General features: G+C 42.1%; 1 protein-coding gene across 2 annotated transcripts in view; it reads right to left on the reverse strand.

The window, feature by feature from the left end:
* The window catches only part of foxp4 (forkhead box P4), an 87,383-nt gene extending 75,802 nt beyond the window's left edge, over nucleotides 1–11,581 (reverse strand). For both annotated transcript variants that reach the window (XM_085353187.1, XM_085353186.1), the window contains exon 1: nucleotides 11,326–11,581. The gene's annotated coding sequence lies outside the window, so the exon portion shown is untranslated. The remainder of the gene's footprint in view (nucleotides 1–11,325) is intronic.
* Nucleotides 11,582–22,432: the final 10,851 nt, after the last annotated feature.

Here is a 22,432-nt window from a genome sequence, read left to right on the forward strand (position 1 = left end):
CATCGGAGGTTGACGTCACTTCAGAAAACTAGTTTTCTATTTCCAGAAGAAGACTAATTATGAAGCTCTGCCCCTGGGAAAGAAAAGCCCCTCTTGAAGGAGAGAGCGAGAGAGGAGAGAGAGAGTCCATTCAGGGCTGGTATCGGTGGAATATAAGTTTGTCTCTCTCTACTTCAGAAAGCAGCAGAGCAGAACGGAACAGATACAGCGGGCTCCTCTCATCTGTCCATCCCAGATTCCTCGGGGAGGTATGGGAGGATTGGAGAAGGGTAGAGGGGTGGAGGGGGTGAGGGGTGGTCAAAAGGAGAATTAAAAGGAGAATCAGTGAGGATACGGAGCAGTGTGGTGAGTCTCTCTGATTGGATGATGAATTGAATGATTATTAGAGCCTGGCTAGTAAAGTTGCACGAAAAAAGCCAATCAGCCAATCAACCAGCTCCCTCATCAACCAATCAAACCCCCACCCAGGGGGGAAATGGTAGAGGTGTGGGTTTTCGTTTTTTCTTCTTCTTCTTTTTACCATCTGCCTCTCTGACCATATTTTTCTCTCTTTTTTCCCCTGTTACAACACATTACACTGTCTTTGGTACAGCTGCCCTCATCTTTCTCTGTGGGAGACGCAGAATTCTCAAAGCCACAATTACCGCACAGAACTATCAATTTCCCCTTCAATTAACCCTGTGGGAAGAGAGGGGACAAAGGAGCGGACGGAGAGGGAAGAGAAGGGGATGAGAAATTCAAATTTGGGATGAAGAGGACCTCCTCCCACTATGGTCCCCCTCAACACACACACACACACACACACATACACCTCAACAACCCCTGATGGTGCAGTCACGTGATTGGGCTAAGAAACTAGAGATCTACACCTCCTCGGGATGAACTTGACCCCGCGACTGGAGGTCAAACAAGTTACTAACAGCACAGGACCCCTATCCTCATTACCAGTAAATAGTCCCAGCCAGTGCTCTAACAAATCAGAGTGTATGTTAATAACCAGCGCCCAGTCCACAGCACAGATCTGTCAAGAAAATTAAATAAGACAAAAATAAGGGAAAAGATAGACGGAAGTCAGGCGGAGTAGGAAGAAAAAGAATATAAGGAAAGAGAGGGGAGGGTGAAAAGGAAAGAGGAAAAAATGGGGAGGGATTAGGAGGGGGCGTGAGTCAATGGTTGTGTTTCTTAGATCAGCGACTAAGGGCCTGTGCCCCATAACAACGGACAACTGTGATGGCATGCCCGCTCTCTGTGCTCTGCTCCCCTTTCCTTGTCTTTGCATTTTCGCGTCCCTTCCCACCTCCTCCTCCTCCTCCTCCACCTCCACCGTCTCTCTCTCTCTCGCTGAGCGAACCCCTGGGGGAGCTGCTCAAACCAAACCCAGCCTTCAGCAAAGTTTCGCAGGCAAACTTTTCACAAAGCCCCCAGAAGCCGTACGCCTGCCTGACACCACAAAGCATGCCAGGGTTTCATTGCCACTCACCCTCCCTCCTGTCCTCGTTTTTGTACTTTAGTCCTTCGTTCCTCCCTCAGTCCCCTCCCTCGTTTATGCTAACTACTTTCCGAGGCTAATGCGCTGTTCCTGACTGACCTTTAGACAATGGAAACCTGCAGCAGCAGAAGTTACCGATTAGGGCTACAGGTTGCATACGGCAGCACTGACCTTCAGCGGGAAAAATCGGCCTTGTGGCATCTGCTAATCTCACAACCCTACGGCTACTATTCAACCTCTTAATCTTGGACGAAAAAAAAATATTCTAGTGTTCACTCCAGTTCTTAATAAAAAAACACATCATTCTGGAAATAATAAAGGCAAAATACAAAGCAGAAATCTATTTTTTTCTCCTCTATGTTGTTTTTGTCAGAGAATCATTTCTAAGGTCTGTGTATCTTTACAGTGCGAGGGACAACCTTTTGTCCAGGGACAAGTAGGTGGGCTGACAAAACAATACAATATTTTTTAACAATCCCAAAACGGACTGAATAAAATTTTCAGATGTATTTCAACACACCGACATAATCCATTCAAAGAGTAGAAGCACAGTTGAATAAGTTTGCAGCTAAAAATGATGTGTGCCGTTTTTTTTTTAAAATATAGAATAAAGTAATAGTTGCCTGCCTTTCTTGCATAAACTTCCATAAAATGTTTCTTTTAAAAAAATAGATGTAAAAAATAAAAGAAGAAAAGAAAGGCACGGGTTATTATAGCTGTTTTTCTGTAACGTTTTAAATTTGTTGTAAAAGCATTTTAGTCATTTTGAAAAATTCTCACTCACACGCTTGTCATTTCAGTAATCCGGAATAAATTATAGCTATTGAAAAGGGGCCCGAGCAGAGGTAGCAAATGTTGGAGTTAAACTGTGATGACATCTTGGATGTAATGAAGAGGCTGAGGGAACACAGAGCTGTGATAATTAGACACCGGGCTTGACAAGGAGAGGAGGAGAGTACCGGAGAGGGAGAGTGCGGATGGGGGGGGGGTAAAAAAAAACAAAAAAAAACACATGAACAGGAGAAAGTGCAACACAATAAGAGGCAAGAAGGAGAGAAGACAGACAGCAAGTGTTGAGTCCTTCACACTGAGCGACTATTGGAGCTCCAACAGGGAAAAGAACACTTTTCGACCAACCATGGACCCGAAGAGAAGGCAGCCCTAGCAAATGCAGGCACGCATGCTGAGTATACGCGAGTGCCCTTCTGAGTGAAGCAAACCTGATAGATTTGTATAACAGCCTGTTTAAAACACACACACACACACACACACACACACACACACACACACACACACACACAAAAGCAGAGCAGAAGAAATTGACTGTTTACTGCAATCTCTATATATTTTTTTAAAAAAGACCTGATTAAATGTTCTTCTTTTTTTTAATGAGAGACACACGTGTGTCTCATTAAAAGTCAACCGAAACTGTCTGTGAAGGCGGAAAAAGTGTCTGTGTTTAAACATTGTGTTGTCCCTTTGTAGATACAGCGAAACAGTGAGAATGTGACAGAAGTGTATTCGAATGATGTATTCTTCTTTTAATCCAAGAAAATATGATTTTAATTAATTTTTTAAAGCCTAAACTAAAGCTTCTCTCTGTTTTTCATTTTAAATCTGAAGTCGATGTACTGAGCTGGAAGAAGAAAAAAAACTACGGCACATGTAAATTCTTTTTTTTTTAAAGTGTAGGTGCATTTTGTTAAAACAAAAAGACCCAACTTCTTCCAACCAATATCACGTTTCCTGCTTTTCCACTTGTGTTTGCACCTTGTTGTTTTCTCATCGCTCTTTGCTGTCTTCCTCCCCCCCTCCAGACAGTTAACGCTGCTTCACAGGCCAGCGGCTCACAACGCAAACACACCCACCTACATGCTCTTCGTTCCCTCTCCTCAGGAACATGAGAGCGGGCTCTAATTCACAGGCTGGTAAAGCTGTGGTGGACAGCAGCCTTGATCTGGCAGGATTAGGCTACTTTTATTTCCCCGAGAGGGAAGGAGAGGTGGAGGGAGGTGAGTGTGCATGTGTGGGGTGTGCTCAAATCCTCCTACAAATGTCAGACAATGACCGGTGACCAGGAGCCACAGAGACACACACACACACACATGTGCACATACTCAAACTCACACATTCATAAACACTCCTGAGAAGGCCCAATGTGACACCCAGAAAAGAGACTCATCACTCTCCGTCTCATCAGTCTGAGGAAGACGAGATGTGGGGGCAAGAAGGGAGCAAAGGAGGAGAAGAAGGAGGAGGAGTGAGCCCGGGGATCGAAGTAAAAGACAGAGGCAGCGAGGATGGGTGGGGGTGGCGGCGGTGGTGGGGGGATTACACAATTATTCAGATAACAGCTGGGAATAATCTAGTGGCAGATGTCTCTCGGTCAACAATGCCCACCACACACAGGCTTGCATGTGTATGCGCACTAACAGAGTTTCAATGCTCAGCAAGCAGCCAAAGGGTGGAAGAAAAAAAAAAAAAAACGGCCGCTAGTGAAGCTCCAGAAGCTACTCAAGCACACAGCTCGCACAATCTGCCCGGAAAAGTTTTTTTGTTTTTTTCCTTAATTTTAAATCGGTCTTCAGTGCAGATGAAACAGCCTATAAAAATAACGAGAGGTAGCATCGTTATCGGTTAAACACGTTTTGAAAAAACATGTCGGAAAAGTAACGACCTGTTTGCTTTTCTTTCCCTCGGCGAGCTGTCTGAAAAACAAAGCCCGAAACTTGATGAATTCTGGGAGAGAGCCAGAGAAAGGGAGAGAGAACGGGGTGGAGGGTCACCCACTGACTGACAGTTAATTGCAGTTGGATGTGCACGCTTACATGCAGAGAAAATAAGGGTACGCACATGCGGACCACAACTGTGTCCTTTGCATCTATAAGCAATCCCCCATGTAGCGAACCTCTAGCAGTAGCTGTCATCCCCTCCTCTGCCTCTCACTATCTGAAAGCCCACCACAAAAGCCAGAGTCCGCACCCCACTGGGCAAAGCCTGCATAGTCTTCTTCACCTTCAGACCAAAGCAAAAAGTAAGCAGAGTGAAGCGAGAAGTTAAGAGAGAGAGTTGGCATTTGTTGGCCAAATCGTCGTTTTTTCCCCCCTATTTTACATTTTTAAAAATCTCTTTCAGAAGTTTTAAGGAAGTAAAATCAAATCTGTGCGTGAAGTTTAGAAAAGGGAAGGAAGGGGCGGCCCAGTCAAGTGGTGAGAGGCGCCGTCAATCCGTCAACCCAGGCAGCCTATTGTGATTTGGTTTAACACTGGTTAACAGCTCGTCCTGTCAGGGGATGGATCATCCCACGGCGCCTCACATGCTAATAGCTTAAGTAGGCATCCCATGTCCCCCGGAACTAATACCACAAATACTAATACCATAAAAGAGGAGTGCATGCCAGCGATCCAGCCTTACTTTCGCCTGGGTTAGCCAACATCCCGATACTTTACGGATTTGAAATATAATGAGACGCGTTTGAATGGTTATTACCTCCCTGGACCAGGATGGAAAACAACAGGGACAAGGGAAAACTGCTGTAGTGCTTATTTCCTGTCATCGTGTGTTAATCCACAGTCGTTATTGTTGAGGTAATTCAAAGAATCTGATGCAAATCACAAAAGCTAATAAAAAAAAGGTAAAATGCATCACACTAGCGCTAGATCTGAAAAAAAGAAATTATAATGTCGAAAGTAAGTAATAAGTAAAGATTTTAGGAGGGTTTTTTTGTAGGTAATACTTTATGGACTGCGTGCTACTCTGGTGTGAATCTTAGCGTTTCATCAGAGCGTTCACTCATCCGCTCGGCAGATTATACCGCCACAGCACCACGGACAAACGAGCACTCAAGTGCTGTTTAATGCGTCTCTACAGTCAGAGCATTTATGAAATGTGCAAAAATGTGTGTGCGCGCATCTATATGATCCTGAGTCTTGTGCTTCACAGCTGTCACCTACCCTTCACAGCCATCCTTTCAATACACATTAAAGCAGTGCTGCAGAAAGTTTAGTCACATTGTTGCTCTGAGTGAAGCTTTCCACTGCTCCGCTCCCTCGGTTACCCGCTCGATTGACGGCTGCCCTGTCAGTTTGTCGCAGTGCTTTAGAAAACACCAACAGCTCTCTGATGAAGTGCTTACAAAAGGTCATAGGGTGGAGGCGATGGAGAGAAGGGGAGCCGACTACTGAGAGAGCGAGGCAGGGGAAAAGGAAAAGGGAGACGGGATAGAGTGAAGGAAAATCTATAACACAAATACAGCTGTCAGAAGCAATGCAGAGTTAGCGGGGGATGCAACCACTGATTTTTTTTTTTCTCTTTATGAAGATGCTCCGCATGAACACAATAGCGTTCTCTGAGGGCAATTTTTTTTCTGCTTACACTGACCATCTCAAGTGCTCCACCTGATCAGTGCCACTGACGCCACGATCTTCTGAGATCCTCCCTCTCTGTCTCTGAAATCAAACCTGATAGCGCCACAACTGCCTTACTTCGCGATCTGCTTTCAGTCCTTCGAGCTCCACAGCCACGGCCCTCTCCTTCAGCTCCAACTCTCTGCTTCACATGGCCTCAGGTGCCAAGCGCACTCTGGAGAGGCTGATCTAATGCTTCCTCAGCTATAATAACCCATGCCTATAACCCTCGCGCCGCTGTTTCCTTCACTTCGCAGAGGCTTTCTCTCATATTTTCTATCTCTCTCTCCACACCCCACCACCCTCACTCCCCGCCCATAGGAAACAGTCGCTTCCTCTCTGAGATTTCGGGTCACTCCTTCCCACATCAATCAGCTGTTAATGGGCTGGCGCTCTGTGGAGCTTTAGGAACATCTCCGGAGCCAGCCTGCATCCTAGTCATCCCAAACACAAATAGAAAAACGTATGAAACGTCTCATCATAAATGCACTGACATGTTAATGACCACAGGCTAAACCACCGTGTCAGACAAAATGATTACCTTATCATTCACCGCGGGGGAAAGAGCGCCTAAATTTTAGAGAGGAATCCGGCTCGGCTGTCACCACATAAGCAGTGACAGCTCTTTCAAAAGCCACAAAAGGCAAAGGAAAAAGCAAACAAACAACATCATCTCTCCTGCACAGCTGCTCAACTTGCTAAAGCATCTTCCTTCTTTTCTTTTTACTTTTCCTGAAACTTCACTGTACAACACCTCTTCTGACCTGTCAACACCCCCCCCAAAAAAAAAAAACAAAAAACAAACAAAACACACATCTTATCTTTGAAAAATGTTTTGGACTTATTGCGCGCACACACACACACACACACACACACACACACACACACACACACACACAGATGTTCACGCTTTCATAGAAATTATTCAGCCCTTAACTTCTGCTAAATAACAGGTTCAATTAGAACCACATGTATAATCAGGCCTCAGTCTAAAGCAATGTGCCGGCAGTTTCACTGTGCACTCACCGACTTTAATTCACAACCAGAACATTAACCCACCATCTGAGCTGTCCATATACAATAACACATACACCTAACACACACATTTGTTCATAAAATTTCAAGAATTTTTTTTTAACAATGTAAAATAATTTATACTGCAATGCCAAATTGTTATTACACTTAATTTCTTTTTAAATCACAGAAAAATGTGAAAAGGGGGAAAAAACATTTCTATGAAAATCTCTGATACACCTAATTCAAATTGAAATTTTAACAAACATTTATAGAATTGCTATGATCAGCAGAATATCTCATATCCTTGTCTTTTCCGCGCTTAAAGCCCGACGCATGTTCACCTCAAATACATGCAGCCCTGCAATAATGTCAGCTTCAGGACCGACACTTGAAATAAGCCCATCTAAAAACACGCTCTCTCTCCCAGCACGGGTTTTCTTCCTTTTTGGGCTTTTTTTTTTTTGCTTTTCTCAAATAAAGGATATCGAAAATTTAACCATTTCAGCTTTTTTTAAGCAGGTAAAGCACTAAGTGCTGCAATAGAAGTAAATCTGTGAATATCTATCACAGGTCAAACCCTACATGTATAGCAGTGTCATATACGGGTGCTCTTCAACATCACTTTGGAGCCAAAAGCCCACTCAGACTTGTGGGTTTCGGATAGCAGGAGGGTTTTAATGAAGAGAGCACGAGAGATGAAGAGACGGACAGGCGAGCCATCAATGCTACCGACGCACAGGACATTTAAAACTTGAAATAATGTCCATTTTCACTCGAGCAGGACAGGTGAATTGAGAAAAAAGCACTCTCGTATACACACACTCCCGCACTCTGATATATACACTCTTTTCACACATACATTCCCATGCGCTCATGTTGGAGGTAAGGACTCTCTGAGCGAGTTTATGGACTAACACAATCATGTTGGTGGCTTTTAATCCTGCTGAAGGGGTTTTAAAGCGCACGAGATTCAAAGCCATTACTACCCGTCTCTAGACGGTCTCGCACATGACTCTTCCAGTCACACCCCGGCACACGATCACATACTTGGGACCAAGCTGAAAAATAAAATATCATCATTTAGGAAAGGTGTCAGAAAGCATAACAGAGACAACTGTGCGTCTGAAAGCGATTAAAAATCAGCAGTATGTGAGAAACAGGACATGGAAAAGACACAGCTGCTGGGAGGGAGGAGAGAAAAAAGAAGAAAAACACCACCAAAGATGGGAAAAAGTGTTGATGCAAGTCAGATGAAAAAAAGGTGGCAATGCCAAGCAAACACACAGACACAGGCAAACAATACCCGACAAAGAGCAGAGAGTCAATCTGCCTTTGACACCTCTGGCTTCCTGCACACGTACACTCTTTTTACAACAAGAAAAAACTAAATAACTACTTCTGCCTCTCAAACACTCTTTTGTTTCACTGTCTCTTATTGTGTTTTCATGAAAAGCCTGTCACTAATGTGATAGCCTATCAATGATAAGCATTACACGAAAATGATAACTTCACGCCGATTTTTTTTCAGGCTTTATGTGGTAGGCAAATGTTTTTTTTAAAGGAGAAGAAGAAATAAAAACAATCCTGTACTCTATTCTTCAGCAGTGTTTCACACTTCTACTTGAGCTCCATGAGGCTTCTTCTTCATAAAGCAGTCACTTGAAACAGAAACTTAAAAACAGCTAAAACTGTGTAGTAACCTGGCATGGGTGCTGAGAAGTCATAGCTCCAACTCCAAAGATCATTCTTAAACTGAGTCAACACAGCTGCTGTGCTTTTACTGCAACAAAAAGAACTTAAGCAGCTGAAAGATCAGGCAGCTGTGAAATACCTAATTTAATAATATTAATAACCTTCACAAATATAAGATTTACATTTTCCATAATTTTAGGAAACATTTTACCATATTTGGCAAAATGGTTAAGCCTGTAAAAAAAAAAAAAAGGGGAAAAAAATGTTTATCTGATAGTACTGAGTTACTGCCAGCTTGGTTTGGTCCAGTTATTCAGGATTTTAAAAAATATGCTTATAAAACATCTTATAAAACATGCAGTCAGCCTCTTCTACTACATTTACCAATCAACACACACAGTTTAAATTCCCTTCTAGGATAGATGGCTAAAATGAACAGCAACAGGGTTTGTATCTGCATGAAGGCCACTGTGCATTAACTATTCTAAGGTGCGTTTTCCACAGCTTGTGGCGTGATAGATGAAGATGAAATAATCTTAAAAAAAAATGAAGGAAAGAAAATCGGTATACACTTTACAGCACGGGCTCGGAGCCACCACAAAATACCTGCTTTCCTGTCTGACACCAGAACTGTGACAAGGTCATAAAACGTGATTAAGAGCTTTTTCATTCCCGCTGGATCTTCTATTAAAGTGCAATTAAAAGTATGTCATCACGTCGCGGAAATGCCACCACAGAGGAGGGTGGGAGGGGGCACAACAGGAGAGAGCGAGCGAGATAGAGGGAGAGAGAGGGAGAGAAAGAGAGAGAGAGGACACAGTAAATAAAATTAATTATGCCAAATGCCCCGGCGCCCATCAATCACGGGGCAATAATGCCCGTGTCAGGGTGAGCACCCACACGGCCTGTACGCTTTTCTCTCGGTGACAGACAACTAACAGCAACGAATTGTCATTTCATTTCTCCCTCTTTTTTTTTTCTTGATCTGAAGGTTTCAATCGAGAGTCTCTGTGTGCCCGGCCCGATATCTCATATTTGATAAAGGCAATTTTATTTCATGGAAATGGAAGAAAATCAAAAACCCTCAAAAGACAAAAAGATCAGCAACTTTGTTTCAACGGCCCAAAAGTTGCTTTTGTGTTGCACGCCGTGCACACAAGAAAATCCACATTAAACGTTTTTATCTCTGCAGAATACTTTTCTTATTTTTTAAAACAAGTCGTAGTTCGCGGAAGAAAAAAGAAATATTTTCCTTTGTGGTGCAGGCCTACTTTTAGTCGGTTTATGAGCGCGAGAAGAAGGGAAAAACATGTGTCACACAGAGGTTGTGTTCAATTTCTTAAAAAAGAAATTTCTATGTCAGTAGATTTATTATATTATAATCTAGAAAGTATATAACGTGCATTCTTTTTAATTAAATCACTTTAAATTACCGATTCTGAAAAAAAAACCCTTAAACGCGTCAGGGTTATAATGTACGTAAAATCACTGTCCATAATCCTGCTTATGTACATAAAGCGTTCAAAAGTTCACGTTGAAACTGGAACTGGAAGTTTTACAACGCAGGGAGAAGTTTTCCTCCACGTTCAGCTGGTAAAACGTCCCTCTCTAAAGAACAGAGCTGCTATTATTTAAGATATCATTTAGGATATTTAATTCAGCTCAAATAAGGAAACCACAACGGGCACCTCAAACCTCAGTGGTCAGAGAAAAGTCCTAAATCCTAAAGGCACTAACGTCCTCAGACCTTCTAAACGTGTCAATAAGAAAGTTGTTTGTTCTTTTGTTTCTTTTGTTCAGGGATTTTCTGTAAGTAAGAAGTTTAACTGCCTTTCTTTTTTTATTTTTAAACGTTAACGTTTAATTGTAGGAAACTAAAGTTCAATAATAAAAGACACTAAACCCAGCTGTGAGGTAGAGAGGTATGAAGCGATGGCAAAGCAAGTGGTTCTCACACGGCTGCCTGTGACCGTTCGTGTAAAATCGCCACCACATAAGCCACGTCCACGCGTATGATCAAATATAACGAGCGATATCAACAAGTTTATTCCCTACGTTTGAGTCCACTCCCGAAATCTTAGCTCGTCCTAAACCTGCGAGAAATAAACTTTTTTCCCTTTCTCTGGTCTCATAAGCGAAAACCTCGGACAATGACACATTACGCAAAAAATGGTATCCCTCCGAGTCATCCAAAGTAGGCTCTAGAGAATTTACAAACTACACCGTAATATCCAGTTAAATAAACGACGATTAAAAGGAGGCTGGATTTGAACTCTGTGGATATAGGTTGGCGTGAAACTAGTGATGAGGTAGAAAGAAACTTCGATTTTTCATTCTACCGAGAACACTGAAAGGACGAAAACAGCTGGTTTAAATATGTTTTCTTTTTTAGAACAGAAAGTATGAAAATAAAATAAAAAAAGTTTCACTCCAGGAAAAAGTCAGAGTTAGAATGAAACAGAAAAAGTACGGAGGAGGGGGAAAGAAAAAGAGAAAAACAAAAACCTCCCTAGTGTGGCCGCTGGATCGTACCTACTTTAATACTCTATCACATTATTAGGCAGACCTGGAGGAGTTTCACAACGTGCCATGAAAAGTTGAAGTGCGTCGCTTTAAAAGCGTCTAGCAGCGTGTGTGTCGGAGAGTTTCAATGGGAGCACAGAGTGAGGGGAAAGTGAGAAAGATAAGAAGAAGGGGGAAACGTGTAGATAATGCATCAACCTGTTCTCTTGGTTTCTGAAGAAGTCAACTTTCACGCCAGTGGTTGGACCATGTGGGCAGCCCCGCTTCTGCTCCTCAAACCCCGGCGCGTCCACTCTCTCGCGGCGACAAAAGGGGGGACACAAACCGAAGGGACGTAAAATTTAAAAAATATATATATAAAAATAAAAGTGGAAAGAAACAGAGAGCAGAGAGAGACAGAGAAATCTAGGATCTAAGACGGCAGGACCATTACTTTAAACGACCAAAAAAAAAAAAAAAAAAAAAACGTGCTCGTTAGTCCTTTCCTTTCCCCTTTTGTGTGCGTCCTCTCTCCTCGGAGTGGCCCCTCTGGAGTGAAGTCAGAACAATACTGCCGCTAAAACTCTGGCACTGAGCGCAAGTTGCCGCGGAGAAACAACACAGCTTCTCGTTTCTGTTTGTTGTTTAGTTGCCTCCGCTTTTTTCTCCTCTCCCCCCAAGCCCCAGCTCTCTCCTCAGCAGGCTCACTCAGCGCGTATAACCTCTCCAACGGTCTTCACTTTTTTGCCATCCCGTCTGTTGCTTGCTCGTTCGCTGGAAATCAGGGTTGAATCACTGGAGCTGTATGTGTGTACGAGTGTGTGTACGAGTGCGGAGTGTGTGTTGCGGGAGGACAGTTTGCTGTGCTACCGTAATGCCTCTAAAGCAGGTGCGCGTTTTCGTCCTATCCATGCAAAGCCCCGGCGCATAATAAAACAGCAGCCAGTGAGAGGCATCTCTCCGTCTCTCCCCGGAGAAGTGTGCGCGCGTGTGTGGGCGTGCATGCGCACGGATGAGGGGAAGGCACTGATCTTTTGACCTCGCTTTTGCATCCTGGTTGAGTTGCGCTATTGTGGCGGCAGAGAGGAACAGATGTTATCCTGCGCAAAGTTTGAGCTCCCAAAAAAAACCAAAAAAAAAAAAAAACCCCACCAGTAACAAAGAACGATCGTTTAAAACAGGACAAAGTCTGCCATGAAATGATCGCTTTCTCTACGTGTCTGCATGTCAGAGTTACGAATGTATCTGTAAATAAAAAAGTAAATCGTAAAAAGAATGAATAAACCTTGCAAACTTAAAAAAAAAAGGCAAAATTCTCCATATAGCTTCTTTATTGTCTTTTAGATGCTTGTTCCTCTTGACTTTTGTTAATGTAATTTCATTAAAAAAGAGGTTTTTATGCCAAATAATATCCTATATGGATTTATGTCAGAAAGATTTAAAGCCATCCTAAAAAATATAATAATAAAAAACGCTGTATTCCTAAAATAAAAACAGGTATAAAATCCGTTTTAGTAGGTTCACACTTGTTATGCACTTCCCTTCAGAATAGACAGTTATATTGTGATTAGATAAATTTTACTGTCTGCCTACCTCACTGTGTCCTTTATGTATTTTGGAAGCTTGACAACTCCTTTTTGCAGAGTTATTACCAGCTTCCCCCCCCCCCCCCCCTTGCCACCACATTCATTTACTAATTGACAGGATAATCAGTGTTGAGATTACTGTCTCTGATGAAATTTGGAAATTACATCATACCTGTCGCTGGAGAAAAAAAAAGTGGGGGAGGGAGGAGGAGAAAAAAACGAAGCTATAACTCAAAGAAAGATCAAGGAATAATTTTGCTTTGGCCATTAAATGGGACTCTGCCCTCCTGCCTTTCCTCTATCTATGCTTTTACCTTTGGAAAATGATGGCAGTCCATCACGACACCACCTAACAATCGGCCACCACTGCAGTAAATCACAACACATTCATTAACACAATCAATAGCACTAAAAATATGTGTGTCTCCACATGTGTGTGTGTCGGCGTGCAAATGTTTAGGTGTGTGTTTGTGTGTGTGAGTGTATATGAGCACCCATATATTCCTTTACTTACTCCTCTGAGCCTGACGGATTTTGCCAGGAACACTTTGTCATATGTCTGAAATAAATCTCCCGAGAATTGACGGGCGCTAATGTGAGCAACTGGGTGGTGATGAGTGATGCTTTTCTAAGTGGATGTGATTAGGAAGGTGCACCTTTTTTCTTTTTTTTTTAAAAGTTGGATCTGGAAAAACCCACGCAAGGGCTCTTAAAGAAAGTTTCTAACCCAATCCCAGCAGGGTGAACATGCTTAGTTAACATCAACCTGCATCCTGCATCTGAAAACTATGTGCGAAGCACAGCAGAGAGCAAAGAGGCTGAATCATTCTTGTGCTTGTTGTTGTGTAACTGCTGACATTTTGACTAAAGATTTCAATCACCCCCGCCTGCCTGCAGAATGATGAGTTGTGTGTTGTTGTCTGTTTTGGGGTTACAGCTGCATAAAATCGTAGGATTAAATATAAAACAGGGAAATGAGAGGACTCGGTGCTCTGCACTGCCTGAATAAAGTCAAGCCAGTCCAAGCTGACCTGGACATCTAAATTCGGTACCCTCATTCTTGTTCTTGGTGAAAGGAGGAAAACGATGTTTGGACCTCTAACCCATCTTCCATCCCATTTAGGAACCCTTCTCTCCCTGTTAATCAGGAGGAATAATTATCAAAGTGGACAGGTAATTAAATTAAAACATAAGTGGCTACATGAGCTGGGTTGGCTGTACTACAAGGTTTTCCCTGGCTTAATTAAAGAGAAATATGGGAGCGCTCACCCACAGTGTCACAGAGCTGGTAAAAATGAGGAAAAAAAAGCTCCTGCCTCCAACTTGAATAAGTCCTGATCCATTCAACACAGGATTTGGGATTTATAGAAAAGAGGAGGGGATTCTGGTCCTGGGTGTATACTGTAAGAGGAGGAGAGAGAAAAAAAGAGGAAAGACTGTGTTGTCGGTTTGCATCTAAAAGAAAAAGAAAACATCTGCGTGGTGGCGAGGACGAGTTAAAGGACTGCAGGATGTGTGGTAGACGCATTAGCAAAAAAAAAAACTGCAGGCTTTATTCAGCCATCTGGGAATAATGTCATAAAATAAAGCTACAATAAAATAAAACTTACTGCTGTTGATGTTTACAAACAACTCCTACAAAATCTCCCACAATGCCTTGAAAGTCGAACCCTGAGAGGGGCCTCACACAAACAGGCGTATACAAATAAACAGAGAGGGAACAGTGCGCAGAGCGCAAATTATCCAAACATTCGCAAACACGCTCATATGTGCATACACCCACTGTCCTACACATGTGAGTGTGCATGTTTACAAATAAAGACAAAGTGGGGAGGCAGCATGCATACACACACACACACACACACACACATGCCGCCTCTGTGGTTATGCAAAGACAACAGCAGACTGTTGCTCAAATGCACCAATGCTATCTCCCAGCTGGGAATGCAACAATAATAATTGACTTTACAGGGCATCTCTTCATCTGCTCTAGTACAGAAACTGTGGAGACAGGGTGATTGTGCCTATGTGACCTTGGTGCAGACAGTGGCATCTGTATAAATCTCTGAATATACACTGATTGCTGGGAGGATCACAACCAATCACCACCTGCTTTCTATTAGCCACTCATTAACTTGTTTACTGTCACAGCTGCTCAGCATCACACAACCTGACACACACACAGGCGCACACTTACTGAAGCAAACGGAAAGGGGAAAGACGTGCTAAGAAAATGTGTTTATCACCACTCTCTCCTTGTCTCGGCCCTTCGTTGGAAGGGAATAATTAGAGAGGCTCGGCCAAGGCAGTGGCGTACGTGTTAACAAGCTGCTTTAACACACACCCGCACACTTCTTCCAAAACGCAGAGATGGCCAGAGAGACTGAAACTCAAGGACTCACTTTACTTTAAAGCACTTGCGGCCGAGCAGTCGATTCAAGGAATGAGTTCCCGCCAAGCTGCTGTGGAAATCTGACAGGTACAAACTCACGCCGACAAAAAAACACAAGAAAAACTGAGGCTACGCAGAAAAGAGTTAAAGAATACGTTCGAGAAAGCCCATGCCCTCAACCAGCAAAAACATCATTTTCTTTGAAGCAAAGTTTTCAGCATAAAAAATACACACTTTAAGAAAAAGAATTGTGTTTCAAGAGTGAAGGATTAACTGTCCAAGGAGCTGCTGAATCAAAGCTGGAGAAGGATTTTAATTATCATTAATTTGAACTTTCTTAGGGAAAGTTAAAATCTTGGCATTTTGACTATTAAGCACAAGGATTCATTTTGATTATGACAGTTTATACATTTTCTTTTCTTAAACACATTTAAAGTTCAAGTTTAAAGCATAAGATTAGATGGCCCCACAGCCTGAAAATGTGCAGCAGTGTACGTCTACACTGTTTTACGTTTTAAAAGCATCTCTGTGTGGATATTTTCACACACGAGTAAGCATTCATATAGGCACGTATTCCTACCTCATCTTTAATACCAATATGGTGATGAAGCTTATTATGTGTTATGGTGCAAGTGTCACAGTGAAAATTTAAACACACACACATATGTGTATATATCTATATATCTATCTATCTATATATATATACTAGGGGTGCAACGATATTCGTATCGATATTGAACCGTTCGATACAGTGCTTTCGGTTCGGTACGCATATGTATCGAACAATACAACATTTGTAATTTATTTTATCAATTTTCCTTCTGACGATGCTGTCTGTGTTGAGCGCTCAGTGAATCTGTGTTCGACTACTCCGCCTAGGCTGCACTGTCCAGCGCAGATCCACTGAGCGCTCAACACAGACAGCATAGTCAGAAGGAAGAGCGCAGGGCACCTCCCCCACCCTCATTCAGATCTGGCGTTTGGAATTATTTTGGTTTTCATGTGACGTATGACCCTGAAGGTAAGCGAGTCATGGACTAAAGTAAAACAGTATGTTGGATGTGCCACGCAATGCTCAATTACATTGGTGTGAACTAGTGTGCTAGCGCAGTTAGCTCGTTAACGTGTTGGCCGTCTAGCCCCATGCACGGAGCGATCGGCGGTAGCTCGTTAACGGAGATTTGCCGTGTTGTGGCGTTAAGGTCATTTCAACGAGATTAACCTGAAAGCACTAGTGGGAACACGACGAATATGACTGCACATTTACGCCGACATCATCCTAGTGCAAAGACAAGTGGAAGCAGACAAAAAAAGCAAGCATGCTACTAACTTTAGCCGAGTCATTTAGACAGCTGTTAGCACATGATTCTCCTTATGCTGCTGAGAATATAGCCCAGAAGAAGCGGATAGTATAGCTTTTATTTTGGAAAGAGCCATCTCTCTGTAATAAACTCTCTTTTCCAAAGATGAGTGATTCCTCAATCAGATACAGGGCTTGCAATATCGCTAGCCCGACGTCCCGGAGCTAGCGATTTTTTCAGTCGGGCTACCAAAATCTATCTCTGCCCTGCCCGTCGGGCTATTGTAGGAAAAATATATGTCAATGCTTTTGCATTCTTTCAGAAATGTAGCTGGGTAATTATGTCATTGGCATCGGTGAGCCACTGTCAATATGTGACATTGAAGTCGCGTTTGAATTTGCGCTTGTTTTTTTGCTTTCACTTTGCAATCGTGCGAACTGTGTATAGAGAGCGACAGCACTGATCTGTGAGTGATGATAATTTGCGCACCAATTCCTCTGACATCGTCTTATTAATCGTTAGCTTACTATGCAAACATGACAAGTGAAATCTCCCGCAGCTTACACATGTGAGAGGTTGATCGCGCAGAGAATCGCTGAGCTTATGTGAGTGAGTGTGTAAAAGCATTTCAGTTCTGCTGAGCCAAATAAGACAGGTCAGGGTGAAGAAGTGACAGCCAAAGAAAAGCTTACCACAAAACGGAGAAGTTATGACAAATCAGACTATGAGGCAAAAAGAAAGTGCAGCTTTATGGTTTCATGGACAAAAGAATTTCTGTGGCTGCGATATGACGAGCTAAATAACCAGGGCTGCACATAAGTGGTCCGCAGGTGCGCATTCGCTGTCAAAATAAAAAACGCGCACAAGGGTTAGGGTTAAATTTAAAAACTGTACTTTTGAGTTAAAATATATATTTATAATTTTAATAAATGACAAATTAAAAAGGCATGAACATTTTTTTGTATCGAAAAAATATCGAACCGTGACACCAAAGTATCGAACCGAACCGTGAATTTTGTGTATCGTTGCACCCCTACTATCTATCTATCTATCTATCTATCTATCTATATATATATATATATATATATATATATATATATATATATTAGGGGTGCAACGATACACAAAATTCACGGTTCGGTTCGATACTTTGGTGTCACGGTTCGATATTTTTTCGATACAAAAAAATGTTCATGCCTTTTTAATTTGTCATTTATTAAAATTATAAATATATATTTTAACTCAAAAGTACAGTTTTTAAATTTAACCCTAACCCTTGTGCGCGTTTTTTATTTTGACAGCGAATGCGCACCTGCGGACCACTTATGTGCAGCCCTGGTTATTTAGCTCGTCATATCGCAGCCACAGAAATTCTTTTGTCCATGAAACCATAAAGCTGCACTTTCTTTTTGCCTCATAGTCTGATTTGTCATAACTTCTCCGTTTTGTGGTAAGCTTTTCTTTGGCTGTCACTTCTTCACCCTGACCTGTCTTATTTGGCTCAGCAGAACTGAAATGCTTTTACACACTCACTCACATAAGCTCAGCGATTCTCTGCGCGATCAACCTCTCACATGTGTAAGCTGCGGGAGATTTCACTTGTCATGTTTGCATAGTAAGCTAACGATTAATAAGACGATGTCAGAGGAATTGGTGCACAAATTATCATCACTCACAGATCAGTGCTGTCGCTCTCTATACACAGTTCGCACGATTGCAAAGTGAAAGCAAAAAAACAAGCGCAAATTCAAACGCGACTTCAATATGTCACATATTGACAGTGGCTCACCGATGCCAATGACATAATTACCCAGCTACATTTCTGAAAGAATGCAAAAGCATTGACATATATTTTTCCTTCCTACAATAGCCCGACGGGCAGGGCAGAGATAGATTTTGGTAGCCCGACTGAAAAAATCGCTAGCTCCGGGACGTCGGGCTAGCGATATTGCGAGCCCTGTATCTGATTGAGGAATCACTCATCTTTGGAAAAGAGAGTTTATTACAGAGAGATGGCTCTTTCCAAAATAAAAGCTATACTATCCGCTTCTTCTGGGCTATATTCTCAGCAGCATATTAAACATATAAGGAGAATCATGTGCTAACAGCTGTCTAAATGACTCGGCTAAAGTTAGTAGCATGCTTGCTTTTTTTGTCTGCTTCCACTTGTCTTTGCACTAGGATGATGTCGGCGTAAATGTGCAGTCATATTCGTCGTGTTCCCGCTAGTGCTTTCAGGTTAATCTCGTTGAAATGACCTTAACGCCACAACACGGCAAATCTCCGTTAACGAGCTACCGCCGATCGCTCCGTGCATGGGGCTAGACGGCCAACACGTTAACGAGCTAACTGCGCTAGCACACTAGTTCACACCAATGTAATTGAGCATTGCGTGGCACATCCAACATACTGTTTTACTTTAGTCCATGACTCGCTTACCTTCAGGGTCATACGTCACATGAAAACCAAAATAATTCCAAACGCCAGATCTGAATGAGGGTGGGGGAGGTGCCCTGCGCTCTTCCTTCTGACTATGCTGTCTGTGTTGAGCGCTCAGTGGATCTGCGCTGGACAGTGCAGCCTAGGCGGAGTAGTCGAACACAGATTCACTGAGCGCTCAACACAGACAGCATCGTCAGAAGGAAAATTGATAAAATAAATTACAAATGTTGTATTGTTCGATACATATGCGTACCGAACCGAAAGCACTGTATCGAACGGTTCAATATCGATACGAATATCGTTGCACCCCTAGTATATATATATATATATATTAGAGATGGACCGATCCGATATTACGTATCGGTATCGGTCCGATACTGACCTAAATGACTGGATCGGATATCGGAGAAAAATAAAAAATGTAATCCGATCCATTAAATATCACGAAAGCACCTCACAAAACTTGCAACACGCCGTAACTCACCTCAGAACGTTAGCATGTCGGAGCAGCATGCATCACGTGATAGAGCGGCTGTGGCATGCGGGACCTGTGGTCTGGATAGCATTTGGAGCTTCGCTAGCAACCCGGCATTTCATCTCCGACAAAGTTATCCCCGAGAGAAGTAAAGCAAGTGTGTAAGTCCATCTCTGAATGTTTGTAAAGCATTCCTGCGTTAAGCTTAACGAGCGACTGCCTCTCGCTCTCCGGCTGCTACTTCAATCGTGAAACTGCTTAATGATCAGCTGATCGGCTTTTCTGTCGCGAGTCCGTCTTTGTTTTTGGCCCACTTTGCACCAGAAAGAGGAAACCAGCGGCTGAACAACAGCAGCACGTTTAAGCTTGATAAGCTGTTGTTAGAATTTATTTAATATTACTTTCTACACCAGGATCTTTTTCTACGTAGCTGACGCTGGTAACTGTGCAGGGGCGGATCTAGCAAAGTTTAGCCAGGGGGGCCGATAGGGCATTAACTGGGAAAAGGGGGCACAAAGACATACTTTTCTTTCTTATTCTCATTTAAAATGTCTAGCTTTTAATAAATAATTATCTGACACACAAAGTTTTAATTTGATGTAAAATGAATAGAAGTCAATTACTGTATATAGTGACTATTAAGTCTAATATATATACCCTAGTAAGCTATAGTACTTTTTCCTTTGGGAAGGTACCATCTGTGCAGTCTGCAATTTTGTTGAAGAAAGATGTTGAATCTATTTAATATTTCTTGAAAAATAATTGATTTCTGTGCATTTTTTTTCACACTGCATCAAATTAAGGTTGATTACGTCGATTAAGCATCATGAGGTGGCGCGTGAGGGGTGGTTCCCTATTTTTTATTTATTTATTTTTGTTGTTGCTGGGAGTTGGAACCCTATTAGTTAGGTTGCTTAATATTTATGCTAAGTACTCTTTAAAATACCAGAATAGGGAGGATGGTGTAGGTCTAAGTTTATTAGATTGATCAGTATTGCTGAACTATGAAATATTTTTTTTGTATACAGGTATAACAGAATAGCTTTAGTGTAGTTGTTGTTTTAAACTTGAGTATGAACTTGCAGACTTGCAAAATGCAGCAAGATATTTTAAAAAACAGTTTTGTTGATTAAAAAACACTATATCGGATTCATATCGGTATCGGCAGATATCCAAATTTATGATATCGGTATCGGTATCGGACATAAAAAAGTGGTATCGTGCCATCTCTAATATATATATATAGTCCTGTCTCCCTCCCATCACCCCACCTGCCCATTTCAGATGGCTGTCCCTCCCTGAACCTGGTTCTGCTGGAGCTTTCTTCCTGTTAAAAGGGAGTTTTTCCTTCCCACTGTTGCCAAGTGCTTGATCAAAGGGAATTGTTTTATTGTTGGGGTTTTCTCTGTATTAGATCTTTATCTTACAAAATAAAGCACCTTGAGGTGACTGCTGTTCTGATTTGGTCCTATGTAAATACATTTGAATTGAATTAAATAGAAGTGTTCTTGATACTGTTGTAAAACTTCTCTACTCTTCTCAACGCTTTTACATTTTTATAGCCCTTTACAGTTTTACCCCATTTCAGCTTAAAAGGAACTCCACTTCTTTTCCCCAATAAATCTGTATTACAGCTGGAGTTACTGGTTGCCCCTGGCAGCTAGATTCAAATGAGAATTGCACATTAATCAGCAATTAATAATGTAGCATTATATTTAATAGTACATTAGTCCCATTTTACTGTAATATGAGTGCCTTTACTTCGACACATTTCAAGTGCAGGGTGTGTATCTGTAATAGAGTACACTAGCGGAGTATCATTCCCTTAGCCACACACAAGTTCTCAGTGACCACAGGTATGGATTTTGTATACATGCCACAGATCAACAACGCAAAATGTCACTTTTATGTGCCGAGCAATGCATTCAGACAACTTTATGGTAGATAGTGAATAACATAAATTTATAATCCTCACAGGTCAAAGCAATACCTTGATACTGACTGAAAGTAGAGGAAAATGTCAATCTAAACACAAATCTTCAGTGTCAGGGTGTTCGACTGGGGCCTTCACGATGCTGCGTACAGAAGAAATGCCTAGCCGGACTGTGCCAGTCTTCATGTGTGTCTATTTAAGTGTAACTCAATATAAGACATTTAGTAAATACCCCTGAAATATTATCCCTTCATCTGCTCACGTGCTGGGTATACAAACACACTGTCAAAAAAGACGCACACAGACACACACACACACACACAGACACGCATTTGCAGAGCCTTCCATTCCCTCCCTCGGTGCGATCTTGTATCAAAGCAAACAAATGACATGCTGTCTTCTCCTCTCTCTCCCCCCACTGTCTTTTTTGATGTGTGGTTGTGTAAAATGACACGCCGTATCTCTCTAGCTGACATTATCACTCGCCAGTGCGCTCACATCTTCCGGCCGCACGCCTTTCCCACAGGACTCCCTACAGCAGGGGTCTTTGTCTCTAAAAGCATCGCACGCACACACACACACACACACACACACACACACACACACACACACACACACACACACACACACACACACACACACACTCGGAAAGATGTGGAAGCCTCTATGATTTTTACCTCTGCATTGTGTGCTGTCAGCGACTGGTTTAAGAAATGAGAGCGAGAGAGAGAGAAAGAGGCTATAGAGAGATGGAGAGAAAGGATAGGATAGAACTGGCTTTCTTGGGCAACCTTTTTGATGTGCGCGTGTGTTTCTGAAGATGTGGTGTGTGGCTTTTCTATACTGTATTGAAGATTTAGCCCAGCGAGCTCTGCCACACTAGCGTGGCTGTCACTATTAAGCTGACAAATACAACAACCTCAAAACAACAAACTAGACCGGATAAGTTGAAAGGTGTCAGAAAGAAATGCTTGCTTTACAGGAATAAAACAGAAATGAATATTCGTCATCCATCATATATTAAAAGAAAATAAGGTGAAAGTCAAATCTGAATTTTGTGATTGAGAGCTGCACATTTTTATGCAAAACATCAGAATTTATCAGCATGTAAAGGACACGAATCACCAAAGGGGGATAGAAATAATAAAAAAAAATGTAAAGAATGAAGTGAGAAAAGCTAATTATAAGCAACACCTA

This window comes from Diplotaxodon limnothrissa, linkage group LG5 (assembly GCF_057381915.1).
Source record: "Diplotaxodon limnothrissa isolate DT_005_m linkage group LG5, D_limnothrissa_male_GT1.1, whole genome shotgun sequence".
Classification (NCBI taxonomy): Eukaryota; Metazoa; Chordata; class Actinopteri; order Cichliformes; family Cichlidae; genus Diplotaxodon; species Diplotaxodon limnothrissa.